At 47.1% G+C, this 21,903-nt stretch overlaps 2 long non-coding RNA genes across 2 annotated transcripts in view; both read left to right on the top strand.

Moving 5' to 3' along the window:
• Positions 1–21,903, top strand: part of LOC128072782 (uncharacterized) — a 409,786-nt gene that overhangs the window by 192,132 nt on the left and 195,751 nt on the right. The gene's annotated exons all lie outside the window — the stretch shown is intronic.
• On the top strand, positions 66–20,010 carry LOC128072785 (uncharacterized). The gene is made up of 2 exons (XR_008202438.1): positions 66–134; positions 18,564–20,010. It is a non-coding gene; the product is annotated as an uncharacterized LOC128072785 (long non-coding RNA).

The following is a 21,903-nucleotide window of genomic DNA, read 5'->3' on the forward strand; positions in this document are numbered from 1 at the left end:
GCAGCTGGGGGGGAGCAGTGCTGGGCTGGATTTATCTGCGGGCTGTGCTGCTGGGGGAAGGTGTGTGTTTGTGCTGGAGAAAGCGTGGTGTGGAAAAGAAGGCTGTAACGAAACTTACTCCAAATATCCCAAGGGTAAGTGCTGTACATGTTTCTATTATTTCCTGTGCTGGCTGGACTGGTCTAAAGACTCAGTAAAATTGTAAGTAATGAGTAATGTTAAAGTTACCTTTTCCTTGCTTGAAGGAAGATTTTACCAGTGTTTTTGTGAATGGAAGATATAAGAGAAATGAAAACCATTGCTTCTTATTTAAAGGAAAAAGGCAAGATTGAGGTTGGTTTGGAACAAAACTGCATTTCATAAACAAGGAGGGTCTTACACGCTGGCTGAAGCACTTTTTATGTTTGTAGGAAGACTGGAGGAGCACTGGTGTGCTCTCCTGATTTAATGTAGTGGTGTTCTTGAGGATATATTGGTTTGAATTTAGGTGATGTATGGTACAAGAATCACGTAAGCGTATGCTATAACCTCAGTGTAGTCACTGCTATGTGCACATCATAAAGGATAAATAACTGATGTCAAGTGCTTATGTTCAGAATTGATTTGGAATTGGGCACAAGCAGATTCTTGGTCTTTTATTCACAGTTGCTGTTGGATTTTAGTACAAAACAGGACGGTGCTGGGTTGAAATGTTGTGCACTCTAATTTTTTCCTTCTGCTGCCTCGTGTGACGTTTTTCGTAGCTACAACAGAGCCGGGGGATTTGCTGGGCCGGTGTGTGGGGCTTCCCGGACCCCCAGCAGGCACTAATGAGGGGTCAAGGAAGGCGTGCCAGCGCTTTGCCCCTAACAAAAGCGTTTGTTATCTCTGATCACCACCGGGTAGGTCTTTCTGCCTTGGTGCTCGGTGCTTGCGGTCCTCTTCCTTTTTATAATGGAAACAAATGGCGAACAGCTTCTGCTTTGCCCTTCCCTGTGAGCGTGCTTCCTATTCAAACTGGTATTTGCAAGCTCTGTGCGGAGATATTTTTCTTAGCTGAGTCTAATCCTCCCCACTTGACTTTTTGAAATGCCAGGCATCTCGGTGATTGAAGACAAAGGAGCTGAAGGTGCCACAAGTGCCTCTAACGACTGCGCTTTGCCAGGCAGCGGCGGCTGCGGCGCGTGCTGGAGATGCGGGGCCCGCAGTCACCGTGCCGGGTCCCGCTTCCTTCGGTGCTTAAAGCTGCATTGCTGGGTTGGGTGGAGTGCCACGTATCTCTCTGCGATGCAAATTGCCCTACTTATCAACCACAAGACTTCATGAATATAGCTATAAAAATAATAACAAAAATGTCAGGAACTTGTTCCTCAGCGAGCTGGCTGAACAAACGAGCAATCTGTTTTCCACCTGGGAGATATCATCTACATCTAAAGAGAGCTCGCAAAAACGTTTTGTACGTATATCTAATTAGCTTATTCTTTCCTCCAGAATGCTCCCATTTGGGATGGGAGTGATAAGCTTTGACAACTCATTTGCTGTAAGTTAAGTCTGTGCGTTATCTACCTCTGGCAGATGGTGAAAGAGCGCTAAGGGCAAACGGTGCTGCCCAGGCTGGGGGGTCCCTGGGCAGAGGCCCGTGGTGTGGGAAGGTCTGTGTGGGCTCTCTGCCTGGAGGCTGTGATGGCATCGGGGCTCTGGAGGCCGGCAGCCCCACATCCCCGTGTATTCCTGTCAGCGCTGCTCGTGGCTGTGTGTCACGGGGTAGATAGAGGAGGAGGGGTGAGAATCCTTGGCTAAACTGGTTGCTTTCAGATGTTTCTCCTTAAGCTTTCACTTGCTGACAAATGCACGCTATTGTTTGTTACAAAGGCTGTGAGATGCTAGAATAGCGTGGAATCTGCTCTGAGTGGGAGAAAACGTTGCTTGTCCCAGGTGTAGGTGTGCAGCGAGCTGATTGTCCCGGTGTGTGCATGCTCCTTGGTTGCTGGCATCCAAAGATTTCTCTTCAGGGCCCATGGGATAGCTGCAGAGCGATGGTCAGTGCTGCTACTTCGTCTTTGTGAAGATTTGCCACAGCTCTGAAACAAAGCCCACGGGGATGAGAAGCAGCAGCTCTGCTCTCCCGGTGATGCTTTGCACACTGTGGTCCCTGCACCTCCGACGCTCGAGCTTGGTGTAAAGCACAGGCAGTTGGTGGGGGTCACTCCTGAAGTGGGCACAGTTCAGTGGGCACAGCTTATTCAGTTTACAGATAGAAAGGGCAGCCGTTCTTAGCCAAAGCTCTAATTGAATAATAAAAGGATGATGCTGTGCAAGGGGAACTTTGCTCTGGTGGAAGTTCAAGCCCACAACAGCCCGAAAGCATTTATCTGCAGCATGTGGTGGTTGCAGATAAACGTTTTACTTTAATTTTTTCCCTAGTTTCTCTCCTGTCTCTCTGGAGCATTGTTTTAATGGTAGCTGGGAAGGGGGGCAGGGCACAGCTGTGGCTTTGGTGTCAGCCCAGTGCACACCGGAGACCCCTTAATAATTGCTTCCAACCAAAGGAAAACTGTTTCAGAAAAGGTGAATCTGCTACTTTACAGCAAATGTATCCTGTGCTCAACTTGTTACTTACAGAAACAAAACCAAAGGCAAGTTAGCTGCTAGCAGAGGAGATGAGCCCTTGCTTTCTGTAGCCATTAGGCAGTGGGGTGTTCCAGGAGCACAGTGCGTCACGAACCCGTGGGTCAAATTCTCAGTTCCAATGTAGAGCTGTCAAATGCCACGTGCGTTTTTTCCTTTCTGAATGGATTCAAAAATCTGCTCTGTTTATCGCCACCGAATCGCATCTATGAGAGACCCTGGTAAACTACTTCTTAATGACCTGCTTAATCTAATAACTGTGGGAGCAAAGCCAACAAAAAGAACCCTTTGTTTTGAACAATGGGAATCTAATATAGTGGTCCGAGCTTAATGACAGAAGTAATTTAGGTGTAAATCGCCATTCTGAGGAGACCTCGGTGCATCACAAGGAGTGCTTCCAGGACCTCAGGCAGGGCCCCAGGGGACTCCTGCTCTGCAATGCTGATGCAGAACATGGCCTTCCTCAAACGTGGGGTGCCGCTGCTCTTTGGGCTTTCGCCTGATGCCGTTCATAGGCTACCTTGCTTAATTTTCCTAATTAGCATGAAATACATGGAGATTGATATATTTATGATAAAATGAATGCGACATGCCGCTGTATTCTTGGCTCACTCTTACTTTTAAGTGGCACAACAGAAAATTCCAGTGAGTATTAGTGCCCAAGAACTTTCTTGTCTCCTTTGCAGCAGAGCTTATTGGTGAGGCATGTGGAGAAAAGTCCATTTTTCTCCTACACAACTAAACAATGATGAGCTCAAGGTCAATGTTCTGCACATAACGACTACAGGCTGGCATGCAGCTTGCACAGGGATGTGGCCTGAAGGCTCTGTGGGCAGCAGTGCCACTTGGCTTCCTGCAGCTTCAAGTCATCAGCTTTCAAACAACATAGGATGCCTGTGTTTGGATATCAGCCTTATTTGAGCAGCCTAGAACTGAGGCTTGATGCTGGTCACTGGTGGGGAGCAGCTGTGAGCCTGTGAATTCCCACTCGTGTCCCCCCAATTCCATGGGAGACCTGCACCGTGGCTGGGAGCCCTGCTATCCCTTCTGCCTAGCCAGCAGCTTTTTCATCTCGTTATTTTGGAGTGGGAAGTTGAGAACAAATTACATGCTAATTATAGCACTGCTTAGCATCTACCTCTTCAGACTGTTGCGCTCAGGAATGAGGCTGTCAAAGTGATGTTAACAAATGAGGATGTCTCGCAGGAGAGGAGCTCTTCCTTGTACACATCTTGTATGAAATCTATATCTTCTAAAGTATTATTTTGGCTAAGAAAATTATTCCTTTAGTTTACCCTGAGGAAAAACATGTAAACGTTTATAGTAGAAGCCTACAACAAAGCATCTGGATGCCAGGGTGAGGTGCGTGGTTCTGTTAAGCACAACTTGCTGCTGTGTGAGCACTGTCATAACGTCCCTGTGCAGAGTGACTCTGGAAAGAGTGCTGTGAATACATTGTGTTAGCAGTTCAGCGGGTCAGGCTGAGTTCGTGGTCAGTACTGCATTGTTTTTCTGGGTAGTGTGGTCATAATTACAGGGTCAAGGAAGACTCATTTGTTTTTCTTCAGTGTAAGGCTTTTTTCCTTCCATTCAGTTAATTGGTTTTAAATTACACATGAGTCTAGCAAAAGAATTAGGTATGTGTGGAAAGGATGAGATATCTTCAGGTCGAGTTAAGCCTTTGTCCAAGCACTTGGAGGCTGCTGTGAAGTGCAGAACTGAGGAAGGGCTGCTGGGTGCTCACAGCTCCTCGGGGTTATGGCTGGTACTGCTGCGATGGGAGAACAGTGCAGCTGCAGGGCAGTGCTGTGAGTGCTGGCTGTGCCTCAAGGAGGTGTGCTGCAGCCTGGAGCAGCAGTGTGTACGTGTTGTGTGGGCATGGAGTTCTGGGCACAAGTGGGCATGATGTGTTTGCTCGTGCAGGATGAGAAGCCTTTGTTTCCTCACACGCAGTGAGGAAATCGCTGCATGAACTAGTTATGCCTTTGCAAATGTTTTTCAGTTCTGAATGATGGCACGCAAGGAAAAATGAGCGGTGTTACATAAAAGCTCTTGACTGGGAGGTTTGCTATCAGTTCACACAGAGGCATTTCCCGTTACAAAAACACAGCAAGGTGGAGCCTTGTACCTATTAAACATGGCAGTGGGAAAGCTGTTTGCTAGCAGACTTGAAGACAGATGTGAGAAGCGTGGCTGCTGCAGGCCAGCTGGGCCCGAATTGCTCTCTGAACTGCAATACAGGCTTTGGATAAAGGCTTCATTTCTATGGGCTCTGATCCTGGTTGAGGGGACTGCGATTAAAAAGTAATAAAAAACAGAAAGGTGAGATGTACTGAGTATGTCTGCTTCCAGGCTCTCAGAGCTAAGAACTAATATGAAGATGGGAGTTTGTCAATTGCCATGAACTATAACAGTTCACTTTTCCTCTTTTTTTTTAAGGAGAAGGTAGGGGGGGAAGGGGAAACCTCATTGTGGCCTTCCAGTGCTTGAAAGGAGCCTATAAACAGGAGGGGGGATGCTGTTAATGAGGGTGGATGGTGATAGGGCAAGGGGGAATGGTTTTAAACTGAGACAGGGGAGGTTTAGATGAGATATTAGAAGGAAGTTTTTCACCCAGAGGGTGGTGAGGCACTGGCACAGGCTGCCCAAGGAGGCTGTGGATGCTCCATCCCTGCAGGCATTCAAGGCCAGGCTGGATGTGGCTCTGGGCAGCCTGGGCTGCTGGTTGGCGACCTGCACACAGCAGGGGTTGGAACTGATGAGCCCAGGCCATTCTACCATATACAATTCTTCCATTTGCAAATTGAATATTTGACCAAGAATGAGCTGGGGCTTCTAAACTTCTGTTTGTTTTTTTTTCCCCGAGATAAAGTAAGTGCTGCAAAAGGCTTTCATGGCTCAAACCTTGGCTCAGTAAGTTCATAGTGGGCTTGCTCCATTAGCTTACAAGCTGCACGTAGTGAGTGAGCTCTGGAGACAGAAGTGACAGGTGCAGCGTTAGGATGGCTGGGAGTGAGCACGAGCTGAAACATTTTCTGGCAGGCTGCCCCAAAAGTGCAGAGCTCCAGAGGGAGGGCTGGGGGCACAGAGCTGAACACCTTGGGTCTGCAGGAGTCCTGCAAAGTGAAGGGAGGGAGGAGATTCTGAGCAAAGCTGCATTGCCTCTTTCTGTGCCAAGTTAAAAGCAGATTGCTATCGGTTCGAATGCATCTGATGAAAACAAACTTATTCAAGCGAGTTCCATGGAATTATTGCAGCAATCATTGCTCACTTTGTAAGGCAGTGCTTTGCCACACTCTGAACTTCAGGCGTTTAGAGACAGATGAAGCTGGCTCTCATGCAAACACCTTGCAGCTGTCAGAAGGGTGTTAGGAAGAAAACATGCCCTTAATTCAGTGAGTTCTTTGCTGCCAGCTGTTACCACAGAGTGGGGCTGGGCATGAGGCTGCTGCTCACCAGCATTGAGCTACCAGGAGAAATGTGCCTGTGTCAGGGCAGGGAGCAAAGGCTTTTTCCTTGCAAAGCAAGCCTCTGTGCTCCTGCATTTTCAGACCTGACGTGCACTCAGAGCATGCCATGGTCTGTTTCATTCGCTGAAATTTCACTGCCTGTTTGTTAGGCTGCAGTATTCTTCAAATGCAGGGCAGAGAAAGCTAATGTGCTGTTGGCTTTCTTCCCAAGAGGTGTTAAAGTGCCTTTTGGGTGCCCTAGAACTGCTCTGTGCTCTCACTTTTGCTCAGTACCGGTCCCAGCTTGACCCTGTGCTGCTCAGCTCCCAAGTTTGACACTTGTAAAGCATTTTTCCAACCAGGAATTTGTGCTTGTTGGTAATTGTGCTTGGTACACCTGTGTGCATGCAGGCTGAGCATCGCTCCCAATGCCTCTCTGCCTGATCCTTTTCTGTCTGCAGCTCTGCAGCTGCAACCCAGAGTTGCAGGAAAGCTAAAAACATAGCTGAGCATCCAGCAAATGACAAAGCACACAAATGAAACCTTAGGAAAACTATCGTGCTAAAGCTGTTCACCCAGTTCCACAGGCTTTGTTCGCAGATGGTTTTATTTAGATCTGTGAGCTGGTGTAAAGTGATGAAAGCAAAACACTTGTTGGATAAATCACAGCACCAGAGCTGGGATTGTGTGAACTCTCCAATTAAAGTTGACAACTCCTTAAAAAATTGAATCCCACAGACACAATATGACAATTCCCAAAGTGCAGAACAAACGTGGCATGCTGGATTCAGCTGTTTCCTTGCAGGACTGTTGAGTCAGCATCATGCTTAACTAGTAGAAGGTGGAGGAAAAGCAGTTAGCATGTTGACACCATATGTGCAAGTCTGTGTGTCACTAGGGTGCAGATTGGAGTAATTTGGAACTTAAATGTTTACCAGTGGGCTTTCTGCCTTGTAACTGATAAGGGCAGCCTCAGCAAGGTTAAGAAAGCTTACAGTAACTGACAGCTTCTCCATTTAATGGATAATTTCAAGGGAAAAACGAAGCCGGGAGGTCAGTTCTGACCTGCTACTGGACATCTGTCCTTGTGCTTCAAATACCTCTCCATTTAGATCAAGTGTTTAAATTAAACTTTCCAGAAGCTGTGGTTTGATTTCTCCCCAGGTATCTGAGGCGTTCCACGCTGTGGTGAGTTGGGCAGGCAGGTTTCTTATATTTGGAGAGCTTATGAAAAGGGAAGTGAGAAATGAATCGCACCAGAGGGGCTCAGTCTATTTTTATTAGCAGAGCAGGATGTGAATACGAAGATCTATAAGAACCATGGAGCCATTAAGGCTGGAAAAGCCCTCTGAGATTGCTGAGCTCAGCCCTGTGCCCACTGCCCACATCCCTGCAGCTCTGGAACACCCCAGGAGTGACACCTCTCCCCACCCCTGGGCAGCTGTGCTTTGGAGAGGTTTTCCCCCAGCAGCCAATCTGACCCTGCCCTGGCACAGCGTGAAGCCATCACCTCCTGTCCTATTTGCTGTTCTCTGGGAGCAGAACAGACCCCTTCTTGCCCCTCTTCTTGGGAGTGAGGGACCCAGAGCTGAATGCAGCCCTGAGCTGCAGCCCCGGCAGTGCGGAGGGATGCTCACCTGCTGCTCTGCTGGTTGGAGAGCAGGCTCTGTGCTGTGTCCCTGTGCCTCCTGTCCCCATGCTGCCCCCAGCCCCATCCTGCACATAGCCCTGGGCAGCTCTAGGGAGATGGAAGCAGAGAGGGAGCAAAACATGTTCAATGTAACTTCCTGTATCTAAGCATTATGAATTGGAGGGAATTAGTGTCCTTAGCAGGCTCTGCCAGGTGTCTGGAGCAGGACACGTTTATTTTATAGGAGTCAATGTGCTTCTGTGCTGAAACAGAGCAATATCGAGGGCTGGAGAATGGACCCTGGTTTGCTTTTCATTCATTTATTTCTAAATAGTCAAACCTCATAATCTGAAATGTGATGATGAATGACTCCAGAAACGTGCTCTGTGGGCAGAAACCCCTCGGTTTTCTTTGCTTGGGTTAACTTGTAAGGATACATTTGCTGCAGACTTGCAACTACGTGACAAAATAAGACACAGAGCAACTGTTACAGTTCCTTCCCTGTCCTTCCCTGTCCCTGTCCTGTTTTCTGAAGCAGCCGTTGCCCCATAAAGAGAATGTGTGCGATGGGGAGGATGAATTTGCTCATCTGCCTCTGTGCAGAGCGGGGATCGATGCAGCAATGCCTTCTGTAGCTGAGCTCAGTGGCTGGGGAGGGGATGTGATGGGGTGGGGGCCCAGCTGGGGCTGCCTATGGCTGGGGATGGGACCACAAAGTCGTAATGGCACTGCCAGTCTGAAAATGCTCTCAAATGTTATGTGCTTACTAGATTAAAAAAAAAAAGAAAAAAAAGAAAGCACTCTTGCAATTGAAAGTTCATTATTTATTGGCTTGCCAACTACTTCAAATAACAGCAACTAGAGCACTGTTTTCACTGGAGTTAGGCACAGATGCTGTTTTAGTTGGGGTTTGACGTTGTGATGAAGATGTCTGGAATTTCACTTTATTCCTTTCCTCACGTTGGTAGCAGTGCAGGGACAGGAGGCTGTCCCCTAGCTGGTGAAGTAATGTTTTTCTGTACCTGATGAATAGTTTGGTGCAAATCATAGTGAAAAAGAGGAGAAAATGCAGTGTATTAAAGCGGGAATCACTGCAGGTCTGACCTCCTCACATGGCTGTGCTTGCAGCCTCCAGGTGTGCAGCTGAGTGCTGTGTTGGGCACAGGGCTGGGGTGGGCAGCAGGGGGCACCTGCAGGGCATCCTTTGCTGCGAGTCCTCAGGCCCTGCAGGGAAGGACTGAGTCTGACACAGCTGGTGTGCTCAGGTGGCTGGCACCTACCCCAGCTGGTGGCAAGGATCCTGCTTGCACAGTTTATATCTTTCCCATGCTTACTGCACTTGCTGGGATGTGATGTTGATGTTGGAATGGGATCATAGAATTGTTAGTGCTGGAAAAGAGCTTTAGGATCCCTAAGGTCAACCTGAACCCATACCTCCATGCCCACTGATCATGTCCCTCAGTGCCACGTCTCCACAGCTCTGGACTTTGTCACACGCAGTTCAGTGCCTGCAGCACGCTGTAGGTCAGGCTGGCACTGCAGGAGTGGGACATCTGTGTCTCTGCTCCATGTGATTAATGGCTGTAACCCTGCACTTTCAAAATGCAAAAGCAATTAAATAAATCTTTTTATGTACGCTCCTTTTCATAGGAATCAATAGACTCTGAAGTGTCTCTAAAGCCGTGTTTATCTTGTATTAAATCAACCGTAATTGTGAAACCTTCCTGCAGTACTTGCTCTCAATTCGCTGCTGTCCTTTGGTGGCAGCTCAAAGTGGGTCCCCTGCCCTGCTGTCAACCCACCTCTGCTGGGCTGTGTATGTTGCTGGTGTCCTGGCTAATGGTGGAACCTGAAAATGCACATTCCCGGGGGATTTGTTTGGAGCACTGAGCTTCCAGCTTCTCCCTCACTGACCGTCCAGGCTGTGGACTCAGCTGGAATATCTGCATGCGATGCAGAGCAACCTGCTCTGATGGGAGGAGGGCTCCTGGGTCAGGAACAGTGCCCTGGGTGTGGTGGAAGATGGGAGTGTTGTCTCCTCCCTCCTGAGCTGCCTGGCCCTGCGCATCACAGTGCTCCATTACCAGCTCAGGGCTCACTGAGTGCCTGTTGGAGAGATGCCTGAAATAATGGAATACTTCTGAAATCGCCTCCTTTATAAAACAGCCAATGTGGATTTCTTTTTTCTTTTGAATGCTATTTCAGTGTGAACTGGCAATCGCGTTCAAATGAATGTTTAGTCTGTGAGCCATTGAGAAAATCAATACCGAAGCTAACAGGATCTCCTTTATTTTTCATCCAGCTCTCTCTTTGGAGAGAGGGCTGGAGCTCCAGAAACAAACACCATTGGAGCCCTTCTCTGAATTCTGCTGACAGCTCTGTGTTGCACATTGGAACTTGTGGTGCTCAGTTTCCACGTCGGTCAGTACAGCCAGGCTCTGGCTTCCATGAGTGCCATCCCCACCCCTTTCCCTGCAGACACTTTTGCCCTTTGTTCAGCCCTCTGGGACTTTCGAGCTCTCCTCAATTCATAGAATCATGGAATGGCCTGGGATCCAAAGGAGCACAACGCTCATCCAGCTCCAACCCCCTGCTGTGTGCAGGTTGCCAACCAGCAGCCCAGGCTGCCCAGAGCCACATCCTTGGCCTTGAATGCCTGCAGGGATGAAGTGTTCATGAACTACCTGGGCAAAACTACTTGCTTCCTTACAACATGCTTAGGGTTAATTTCATTAGGCTCCAAAAAGTGCTTCATATCTTTCAAACCTGTTTATTTCCCGAATTTGGCATTGGGACTGAACCTCTGCTGTTACAAGTAATTGTTATGCATCTGGTCCTGACCCACAGTTTTTCTATGGCAAGTTATGTTAAAACAAAGAAAAGAGCCCTCTGCTCTGACCCCCTCTGGGCCCCCATCCAGGGGGCAGCAGATCTGTGCTTCCCTTCATCCTTCTCATCCCCTTCCTCAGCAGTGGGGCTCTGGTGTTGGAAGCAGTGCATGCAGTGCTCATCCCACGTGCCTTTGTTGCTTAGGGTGAATGTGTTGCTATTTAGCAGAGTGTCTGCTTCAGGAAAAAGAGAATACACAGCACTGCCTTGCCTTAGCAAGTGATTGACTTCTTCATGGGATGCCTACAAATTGCAGTGAGCTCTTTGCAGCCCCGTGCTTGGTTTTGTGCTGGCTCTGGTCACAGCAGCAGGGCTCACTGGGGGCAGCTCACTGTTCTGTGGGTCTGTGCCATGGGGCAGAGGCTTTGAACTCATCTCCTGCTCTGCCCACAGGGAAAAATGACACGGGGCCTTGGTTGTTGTTGTTTTAAATGAGAAATGCTATGCTACAGAATGCTGTTGCTTGGCTTTGTTTTTTAAGAACTGCTTCTGTGTTTATTTCTCTTCACATGGTGACAGCTTTGTGCTGATCTGAGTTCTGGCACCCAAAACAACTCCAGGACATGGGAGCCTTCACATGATTTCCATTATGTGCTTTTGGCATTGTGTGTGACGTGCTTATTGGTTGTGTTGGTTGTTTTTTTTTTTTGTTTGTTTTAAAGCAATTCATCTTCAGCTCTGTTCAGAAACTGTTTTTATATAGAGATAATGTTGATAACACCAAATGCATTTCTGTACTCTCAGAATATGAATGCACATCTCGCTTCCATGCTTTTCCTGACACTCCTCTTTGAATGGCTGGAGGCTCATAGGAAGCTCATGGCATCCCCCCAACCTATATGAGCTGACTCTTCGGGTGTCTGGTTCACTGACTCCGTAACACACATGGTTTTCATGAAAGCGTGAAGCAGCAGCTCAGCCCAGAGCCTGGGGAGGTTGGAGCAGCCATCTCACACAGCTGGGGATGGGGCTGCCAGAGCCGTGCTGCATTGGGGAGCACACAGCAAACGCTGCCATTACGGTCCCATGGAACGCCCTCCTCTGAAGGAGAACTGCATGCAGGGTGCTTTGAAATAGCTCTTCTGTGCTGCTATTGCATTGCTTTGATAAATAATTCTTTGTTTTTAGGAAATGCTCTGATAGCTCTGTATGTCCAGCCTTTAAAGGTTGGATTTATACCCAGCGGAGTGGGCTGTGGATTCCAGGGTTTGTTAGTAGAGGGGTTAAAGCAACAAAGCCAGCTGAGAACTTATGTCTAAGAATGGGTGGGCTCACTCTGTGGTGGGAAAGCTGCGATACAGCTTCTTCAGGGCCACACAGAGCAACAGACTGAGGTGCAGCAGTCGGAGTGTCTCACTTTCTCCACGTCCAATTTGCATGAAGGTGTGACAGGACCCAAGTGCTTCAGACATGACTTCTCAACATGTACTTCATGTAATCTAGTTCATGAATTCAGCAGGACAACCTGGGAGGTGTTGGTTTCTTTGCGGTCTGAACTCTTAGAAACTTCTGCTTTGCATTACTGCATGCTTTTGTGTACTGGAGGCTGCTGAGTCTGTACTCCCAAAATACGGCTGAAATCCTACAAGTCTGAAATTGGAACAGATAGAAATATCAGTGGCTTAAAAAACCTGCTTGTACATCCGTACTTGTCTTCCTGGGTAATTAGCAGACCCCTGGTAGCAGGGGAGGAATACGTGAAGATTGTGTCCATATGTTGCTGTAATGAAGCAGCTCTGCAGCCCAAGAAGTCCTTGGGCTCCCTGCTTCTCATCTGCACCCACCAGGCCTGCACTGAGTTTAGGTTTCCCCACTCACCAGGGGCTCCCTGCAGCAGCTCAGCTCCCAGCCTGGGGGGATGAGGCTCTCCCCACAGTTGCAATGTTCAGTCTGCAGGTTCATCTGCACCAATGGTCTAATCATGTTGACTTGCTCTAACAGCTCATGCAAATGTGACAAGATTCAAGTTGTTGACTTAAAGTAAGCAGTGCAGTCTTACTGCTTTTCCCTGACTGCACATCACAAACTGCTCTTTTGGAGTGTTTATGTTGACAGTTATAATCCAAGAGATATCAGTCCTTCCTGTGTTGTTCAGAATTCCCATTTCTTCTTTGGATGTGTTGGAGAGAAAGGATCTTGCCTTACTTAACTGCTTAGAACATGTTCAGTTGCCTTCTGTAAACCAGTTAAAATCTTTTCTTTTCCAACCAGTTCTGAGAAATAAGTGATGCTTCTTCATTAATGGAAACTTACATTTTTATACCAAAGTGTGCTTTAGATGTTTGCCTCAGATGGGAGTTCTGCAGAATGCTCAGCTGACTTTACTGGAGTTGTCTGAAACACTCTGGTTGCTTTCTCACTTTTAATAACATTAAAGGCACTTACAAGTTAATGTTGCTGTGAAGGGAAAGCGTTCCGCATTTTGTTGGAATGATGTGCAAGTCCCAAAGCTGTGTCAGCAGACAACAGCACACACGTTTGTGGAACTGATTGTTTCTGGTTCCATTGGCTCTGAGTGTACAAGATCTTGGATGTCTTCTCTGGCCATACTCCTGATGTTCTGAGTTAATATGTTGCATGTGTTTGCACAGATGTGTACAGACAGCACATACATTCTTGCTGAAGAACAATTGCTTTTGGAGTGTGGACTGCAGAAAAGAACTGCTGGAATTCAGCCTCGGTGCAAGTTGCAGTCACACAGGCTGACTTCTCCTCACCCCAACCTCCTGTCAGGAGCCGTAGGGAGCCACGAGGTCTCTGCTGAGCCTCCTCTGCCCCACATGAATGCTGCAGCTCCCTCAGCTGCTCCCCACAGTTCTGTGCTCCAGACCCCGCACAGCATTGCTGCCCTTCCCTGGGCAAAGTCCCTCTGAGACTGCAGCAGATCCCACCCCCAAACCTTAGGCCCTCCCTGCTGCTGCTTTCTCCTCGGCTCTCACATTCCACAATCTGACTTTTCTGCTCCTTTACTGGATCCTCCAGCCCCAAGCTGGACTCCATGCCTGCTGCCTTCCCCCTGCTCTCTCCGTGCCCACCACTGCCCTGCAGGGCTGCCATCAGCAGCATGGCCATGGGAACATGGGAGCAGTGAGATTCCACTAAAGCAGGTAGCTGGCATTGAGCAGGCCCTCTTTTGGATTGCCAGAAAGCAGACATGGGACTGTGCTTCCTTACGTAAATACAGACCATTTGCCTTTATACTAATGCTGTTCTTAATGGACGTGGGAGGGACTCTGAGAAGAACTGGGAAAAGCAAACAAAAACAGAAAGCCATGGCAGTAAATCAGGAAGTAAATAATTCACTCTTCTCAGAAATAGATCTTAAAAATTGCATTTGTTTTTTTTTTCAATAAGAGAGATGGATGCTATTAGGCTTAGACACCTGTTACTCAAAATCTAGACTGGGAGAGAGCCAATCCTGGACTTGCATGTGGTCTATATGATACTCCTGCTGCTGCCAACAATGAAAACAAATTACAGTCTCAACCAGCTGCAGGAATTTACTGAGGAATACAAGTTTCCATGCTCTCTATGCGTTCTCTGAGATTTGTTTTAAACAGAAAGCAAAACAACAGTAAGCCAGCTCTATTTCCTCCTGCCAACCCTCGCTTAATGTGAGTCACACTTGCTTTCCTTCTCCTGGTCTGGTATAAAATCACAGTTACTTTTTTTACCTCTCAGGTTTCCGTGATGATTGCAGAGGGCAGCATCTAAACCTTGGAAATGAGTAGTAACTGAATGATGCCAACTACAGTTACTGTTCTATTTCAGTGGTGTAGAAAAGTGGGATGTCTCCACAGAAGACCATTCAAAACTTGTGTATTTTACTGTTTTTATTTTTCATATTGAACGTGTTAGCTTTGTGTGGCCAAGGACACAACAGAATGTGCTGTGGGCCTTCACTTGGTCCCCTTCTTGGTCGTTTTAGGGCAGCACCCACAGGCAGTATCTGTTGGAGCTAGCTGGCCTTTTGAAAGCTCATGTTGTAGAAGGGCATTCTCAGGCCTGTGGCTCAGCATGGCGCCGATTCCTGTCTTATAAAGAGGAGCTAACAGGGTACAGCTCATGTGAGACTGTCCCTGGGGGCTGTGGGTTGGTGGCAGCCCTGCAGCTGTGGCAGTGGGGCAGTAGGATGGCGCTGGTTGAGCTCAGCAGCTGCTCATCGTGTCTGCTTTGGCACACAGAGATGGTGAGAGATGCAGCATTTCTGTTCAAAGAGATTTGGGTTCTTTCCTACCCTAATTATAATAATTAAATGATATTCAATTACAAGACTTCAAGTGAATGTTTGTTCCATCTCATTAACTGATGAGATGAATTAATGGCCGAGGGTTGGAGCTAGGTGATCTTTAGGGCCTCTTCCAATCCCCATCGTTCTACGGTTTGTTCTAGGACTCTGTTCTGTTTGGAGCATCGTTCCCATTGTGCACACTGTCGTGGATGGAAGCATTCTGGGCTCCTGGATTTGGGTGTTGCTCTGTGCACCTCAAAACTGCTGAGCAAACAGCAGCTTGCTGCTACATGCAGCTGTGAATGGCGTTTCCCAGTGTTCGTTATGCAGCCTGTCATGTGCAACTTCTCATGTTTTGTACCTTTTGCATTTGTGCCTGAGCTATATTCAATAATTTTACAAGTGTCTGCAGTTCTAAACATTATTTTGAGTTTTATATTCAAATATATTTAAGCATATGAATGCCCTTGTCTTCTATTGCGTGCTGCAAAACAGCATCGATTTTTCTCTCCTTAGAGTCCTGGTGGCTCGCAGGCTCTAGTGCTGAAGGCAGGGTCCTTCCATAGAAGCCCACCTCTGGCCCAGTCCCTCTGCCTGCAGCATCCTGCAGTGTGTGGGGAGGGTGAGCCTCAGCCATCCCTTGCTGGAGATCAGCCTGCCTGCAGCCCCCACTTAGATGAACATCACCAGAGTCCATTGAAGGCGCCAGTGCACAGACAAAGCCGCACAGGAGCGAGGTCATCCTCCAGGACCCCAGTCTCCTCCTCTTAAGGCCATATTTGCTAATGAAATATGCTTGGTGCCTCTCCTCTGGGCTCTGTGTCCTATGGTCCTGACATTCCTCCTGCTTCCTTCTGCTGTGGCCATTAGGTTGATCCTCAGCATCCTTTGTGAGAGGTGTGTGCTGTGCGCCATCCCCTCTGCGTGTGGCTTCTTGAGGATGGAAGCAACACCTAAGAGGGCAAGAGCTGCTGTGCATGTGAGCGTGGGTTTGTTTTTCACCTCCCACTCGAAGGATGAGGGTTTTCTTTGGGGAGATAAGGCTGAAGTGCCTCTTAGAGGCTGGGGAGAAACTGAGGACTTGTGCTAATGCTTCTAGGATTAAGAATAGATTGAATGAGGGAATCGAGGGCATAGATGGGAACAGTTTTCCATCTAACCTTCTCAAAGCCATACGTGGGCAGTTTCAGTCTTTCGTCTCCCTTCTCCATTGACTGCCCTTAAGAATTTACAGCACAGTTAATATAACATGTTTGCTACTGAGGACCTGCAAGTTCAGAGAGCTGGATTCCTACTTTGAGTGCTGCCCCTCCAGTACTGTGCAGCTGCTCTTGGGGCACCTCTGTATCTGAGCTGCTGCGTGGTACAAGTGGTGAACTGTGCCTTCCTGTGTGCATATGTGTGCTATCAGTATCTGTACTCCCTCAGCTCTCCCACTATCAAATCTGAAGGCAGAGCCCAGCTAGCTGGTGTTGAGGCCAGTGCCACTGTGTGCCAGCCTGGGGATGGGGCTCTGTCCTGACTGCACACAGCTGTGGAGGGGGATGTGTGTGAGCTGTGTGCAGTCTCTCTTCTGTACAAGAAATGTCCAGGAATCTCCTTCTGTATCTTCAAGAGGAATGTTAAATCTCTCCCTGTATTCATATATATGTGTGTGTGAATATATATATATGAACAAGTGAAAACCAGGATATCAAAGTTCAGAAAACTGTTGCATATGGATAATGAATGAAAACAGCGGATCAGAACAGACGCTTCTGCAAAGTCTGGTTTTGAGTAGCATTCCTAAAAGTGGGAAGGAGCTAAAAGAGAAATGTAGTAGGAAAAGCATAACTGCCATCAGGGTTTCAGATGATCAAAGCCTTCCCTTGAAAAGTCTGTTGCTGATGCTGTGTCGCATCTCTTTGTGCTGTTCCTGAAGTAAAACCAAAATATCGTTGATTTTGGGGACGTGAACAAAATTTTGCTTTGCTTTGAGTGAATCTAGAAGGTAGAAATGTTGCTGCTTATTAGTTTTCCCCCTAAAATATGTATCTTAATTGTCGAGATGCAGTGTTCGTTACTGCGGGCGAAATGAAATCTGCACACACTGAATTGCCTCTGGCTAGCAGATACATTTCTAGGGTACACAATATTTTAAGCAGGTAGCACAGAACAAGTCTCCAGGCCAATCTGTTTGCAACTAATGAAGTATTCACAGAATGCTTCCAGCAATAGAATTGTAACAGAAGTCACCTGCCACTCACTGAGAAGCACGCAGGTAAATTATAAACCATCATTTCTATGGCAAGATATTTGGAATGCAAGCACAGAAACTCAAACTGAGCTATTGCAGGGATCTCTGGACTGAAAAGTCCATCAGTTGAGTATACTTTTTAATAAGGTGATAGATTTGATGTCTGAGAACCATGGTTTGTAAAGAACCTGAGTTTCAGATGGCCTCAACTCTGAGCTCGGTCAAGGTAAGACGTCAGTTTCATTTCTCTCTCTGTAGTGTGGGATTGGTGAGAAACGCTTCTTTTCTGTGAAGAGCTTGAAGATTTTTCACAGGAGTGTTAACAAATGCTCCTGAGTTGGAGGGCCCTGCCTTCAATAATGGCTTCTTTCACACCGCCCAAGGACTTCCTTTGAAATCTGTGGCACAATACCAAACAACAGAGACCAATCTTGCTCTAGTGTGTGGTCCCTATAAAGTGCAGGTCTTCCTCCATTGTTACAGGCCTATTTTTAGCTGTGTCTCAGTGTTGCTCTGCACCAGAAAGGTGGCTCAAAGTCCCGGTGGCTTCAGAAAAGCCTCTTCTGTTTTTCTTGCTTGTGATGCCAGCCTGACTAGATCACATCTAACTATTATTGGTAAGAGCGGCCCCAATAAATAGGAGAGAGATTTCTTAGCTCATAAAGGTTAGAAGATTAAGTTGGAGAAAAGAGAGTGAATGACCTCACTTGATTTGTTCTCCAGCTGCTGCTGATCAGATTCATTGCTGCAATTCGTGTTGTAATGGCCGCTGGGCACAACCTGGAGGAAGCCACTGATGACTTCAGACTGAGTGAGAGTGTGTGTGAATGTCCAGACTGAGCGCTCCAGTGGCAGAGGAGTTCTGTCCTCTGTCAGATCTCACTGATGGGGGCATTAAAATTCAGAATATGGAATCATGGATGCTGAAACTCAGCTCTTCTGATTCCTCCCTGCCCCTTTTGATCCCCTTTCTTTTACCTTCCCCTTTGTTCCAGACCCAAAGCGGAGGTTATTAGGGAACCCAGCTGCAGATGTACCTCTGTGATTTGCTCTCTTTGAAGAGGAGCTCAGTGCTCTCCTGCAATGCAATCCTGAGTGATCGCCTCGGCTGCACGAACGGCAGCCCAGCCCTGAGAGTGTGTGCTGAACACTCTGAGGCACTCAAAAAACCCAGGGAGAAGTTAGCAACAGAGATTTTCCTCCAGTGTTCATGATTATGACAACTAAGATTATGCAAAATACCTTTTGGGGTTTGAAATAAGGCACCATTATTACCATCAGTTATCCAGCTGTATGAAGACAGCTGAAAAAAGTACGCACTTCTGTTCATTTTAATAAAAATATTAAAACACTCAGAGGAGATGTGCCTCTAACCTGAAACGCTGCAGGAAGCCATGCAGATAGCTTGTTTTTAAATTTAAATTGATGTGGCTTCAGTATTAGGATGGCTTGGCATTAATGGCATCTATAATTATTAATGTTTCTATAAATACACAGGCTTTTTTGCTTTTATCCATGCAGACACCTAATGTGAAGGCAATCGGTTTCCTAATGCTCTCTTCACCTCATCTGCCAGTACTCTGTTAAGTACCGATAGCATCAGAGCAGGTAATGAACTCGGCTTTGGAGAGATAATGGTGTTTATCACACTGACAAATGCGAGGGCCTTAAGGATAGGTCCACGTGTTGCTGCACAGTGGCACAGGCATCTTGGGGCAGAGCTCCTGGATTCTCGGCCTGACACCCAGAGCAGATGAGTACTGGGGCAATGGGCTGACAGGGCTGCAGTGCTTTGGAAGAGATGGAAGTGCAGAATGGCAGCAGCATGGAAACAACGCATTCCAAATGACAGCAGAAGACAGAATGAGAGCTGAGAATACGGCTGCTCTGCGCCTCTTCAGAGCCTGTGAGCTCCTGAGAGGTCAGCCAAAACCTGTCCAAGTGTTACTGCAGTCCGGTGATCTGTGTGTGGCCCTGAGGCAAGTTGCAGTGCGTTGTGCTGGAGCTGTCAGCGCTCCTCAGTGCCCAAACACGGCTGTGGGATGCTATTGCCGAGCAGTCCTATGGCCCTTTGGTGGTGACCTTCCTATTCAGATGAACTCAGCTGCTGAAGTGTTGCTAATTGCGATTTAAAGACCTTATTGCCGGCATCAACCTGGCTGTTATGTAGGCGGCCTCTTGCCAGGAGATGATTATCTCCTTTCTCTCCCTGCGCCCCGAGCGTAGATAAGGAGATCTGCTTGTTGCCTGTCTGAAGGATGGCGCTGCTGACGGGAAGCCGATTGTGCAATGCTCCACCTAACACTGAGCTGCTGGTCAATAAAAGGCAACAAATCAGATTGGAGTTTTATGGGATTAATCTCTAGCAGCTACCACTAACGGCCCTACCAGATCGTGTTCCACTTTGATTGTTCCAGCAGCATCCGAGCTGCTGCTGTGGCCAGCAGTCTGTCACAGCGTTGTGCAGTCATCTTACCTCACCTACCTGCTTGCGATGGTGGGAGTTTCTCTGTCCTTGTCTGCATTGCTCTCCCCTGTCCTGCTGCAGAACTTGCTCCTGTTGCTCATATGGTTTCTGCAGTGATGCCCTTCGTGCTTCACAAAGTGCTGTGACGACTGCAGTGATTCTCAGAGGGGCTGCCTGGTAGTGAGGATCACACTACTGGTATTTTGAGTATTATTTTCATCAGCCTCGGTGCCGTGGTGGAAAGGGATGCTCAGGGTTCCCGATCCTGCCTGGCAGTGCAGCATGGGCAGAGCCATGGGAAGCACAAAAACCTGCTCTGTTCTCATTAGGGATCTTTATCAGGGCTCACCTCCCCGCAGCTGCACCCAACCTGCCCACACCTTGAGGACTCTGTGTGCCTGGTGCTGAGCTGAGGGTGTGAATGTGGGCAAGGGCTTGCAAACCTGTTCAGAAGTGACTCTCAAACTTCAAAAATAAATTAACAAAGAATAGAATCCTGTATTGATTGCTTTCGCTTTATCTATTGCATGTCCCTGCAAAGAAAATATCATCAATCAAAATGCTGAGACGAATGTAGTTTTGGGTTAAATTCCTGTGTTTTTGGTTTCACCTCATTGAGGTGTTTCCAGAGTGAGGCGATTCTTCTCATTGCTGAGAACTGCTGATTCTTTCTTAGCTCTTAAAGCAATAATCAAAGCCACTGGATCAGAATCTTTATTACAAACACTGTTTTGTAAAATGCTATTCCTGGGTAAGTCCTTCAGCACAAGAAAGGAATTGACTCGTCACAGAGCTTATTAAATGATGGATATTTTCAAAATGGATTTTGCCACTTATTCGTGTTTGAAATACATACTGATGCCAAAGATGAAAATCTTTCTGAAATCTGAGGAGGAAAAAATCAATTTGGAAATTCACCTGTCAGGCACTTGTGCTCTGTGGCATCCCAAAGACTAACAGAATGTCACTGGCTGTTAACCCAAAGGGGAGCAGGGGGAGTCTGGGGCCTTCAGGCACCTCCTCTTCTGGATGGGGACAGCTGGGGGTTTTGGCTGCAGTGCCCTGCATCTCAATCTTGACATCCAGTGGGTTATGCAAAATGATATTAGTATGCTTGTGTTTCGGGCAGAAACACAAATGACCTGTTCAGGAACAGTATAACATTTTTCTCAGTGTCAATTCCTAATTAATGAAAGTGAGAAGACAATTATAACAAGTTTTTTCCAGAGGAAGAAGTGGAGGGTTTTGTTGTTTGTAAACCTCTGGCTCAGATCTGCTACACAAAGAGTAGTAAGATGATGGTGTAAAACCAACAGCAGATACAGCTGACAGTGGGATAGAAGAGCCAATTCACAGGTTCATGATACAGCTTGCTTAATTAGATTACGTACAAAGTACTGTTTAGGATCTGAATAAACATAAATATATCCATATTGGAGCTGTGAATTCAGAGCATGTTAGATTGGACGATGCAAATCATATGGCATAGAGCACTGCCAGCCCATCGTGTGCCACCTCAGCTGTGCAGCGCTGGTGATGCGTGGTGCAATGTGTGCAGGCTGTGCTGTATAACCAACACAGTGTAACAACTCTCCACAACATTTTTACTTAAAATCATGGCATTTTTCCTACAGATGCCAATAAAGTTTTGATTTTTATTTATTTATTTATTTAAATCAAATGCCTCTTTTTGTTGAAAATCAATGTCTGTAAAATTGCGAGCCAGCTCTACTTGTGGGACCCGCCTCTTGTTTCAGTCAGGTCTTCCCACTGAATCACTCTGTGCAGCCTTTGGAAAAGGAGTTTTATATTTCTGTCTCTTTGCAGCACTGGCTGTTGATGGTTGTTGCTGACTTTAATATTTCATAAATACATTGCAGTGGCTATCTTGTGCTCAGGTCATCTACATGGTCACAAACAGTAGATTTAAATGTTTCCTATCAAATATGCTTTGGATTTATTCAACTGAAATGTTAACCAAACTCGAGCATTTAACTGGAGTGATGAGAAAGGTGAGAGGCCTGGGTTTTCTCTGCCTATGAAAACCTCGATTAGAACTCTTTCTTTTTTTTTCTCATTGCTTTGCTGCAGTATTTACATTTGCTTTTTTTAAGTAGTACAACACGCTAATTTAAGGGCTGACAACCTAATTGTATGTGATTGATAAGCTCATTTTGGGTGAGCTACCAGAATTCACACTGGAAAGCTGTTCTTTTTGGTGTGTGGAAGCAGCTCCTGCAGTAGAGCAGTGCAGGATGTGGTGCTCCTGCAGCAGAGCTGTCAGTAAGCAGCACTAAAGCCATATCCAGCAGCAGGAGGGATGCTGCCTCAGAGAAGGGCTGCAGCTGGAGGTTTTGAAAGGTCCCATGTAACAGATACAGAGCTTTCTCAGCT

The sequence above is a fragment of the Tympanuchus pallidicinctus genome, unplaced genomic scaffold (assembly GCF_026119805.1).
Source record: "Tympanuchus pallidicinctus isolate F22 unplaced genomic scaffold, pur_lepc_1.0 scaffold7, whole genome shotgun sequence".
NCBI classification, from domain to species: Eukaryota; Metazoa; Chordata; class Aves; order Galliformes; family Phasianidae; genus Tympanuchus; species Tympanuchus pallidicinctus.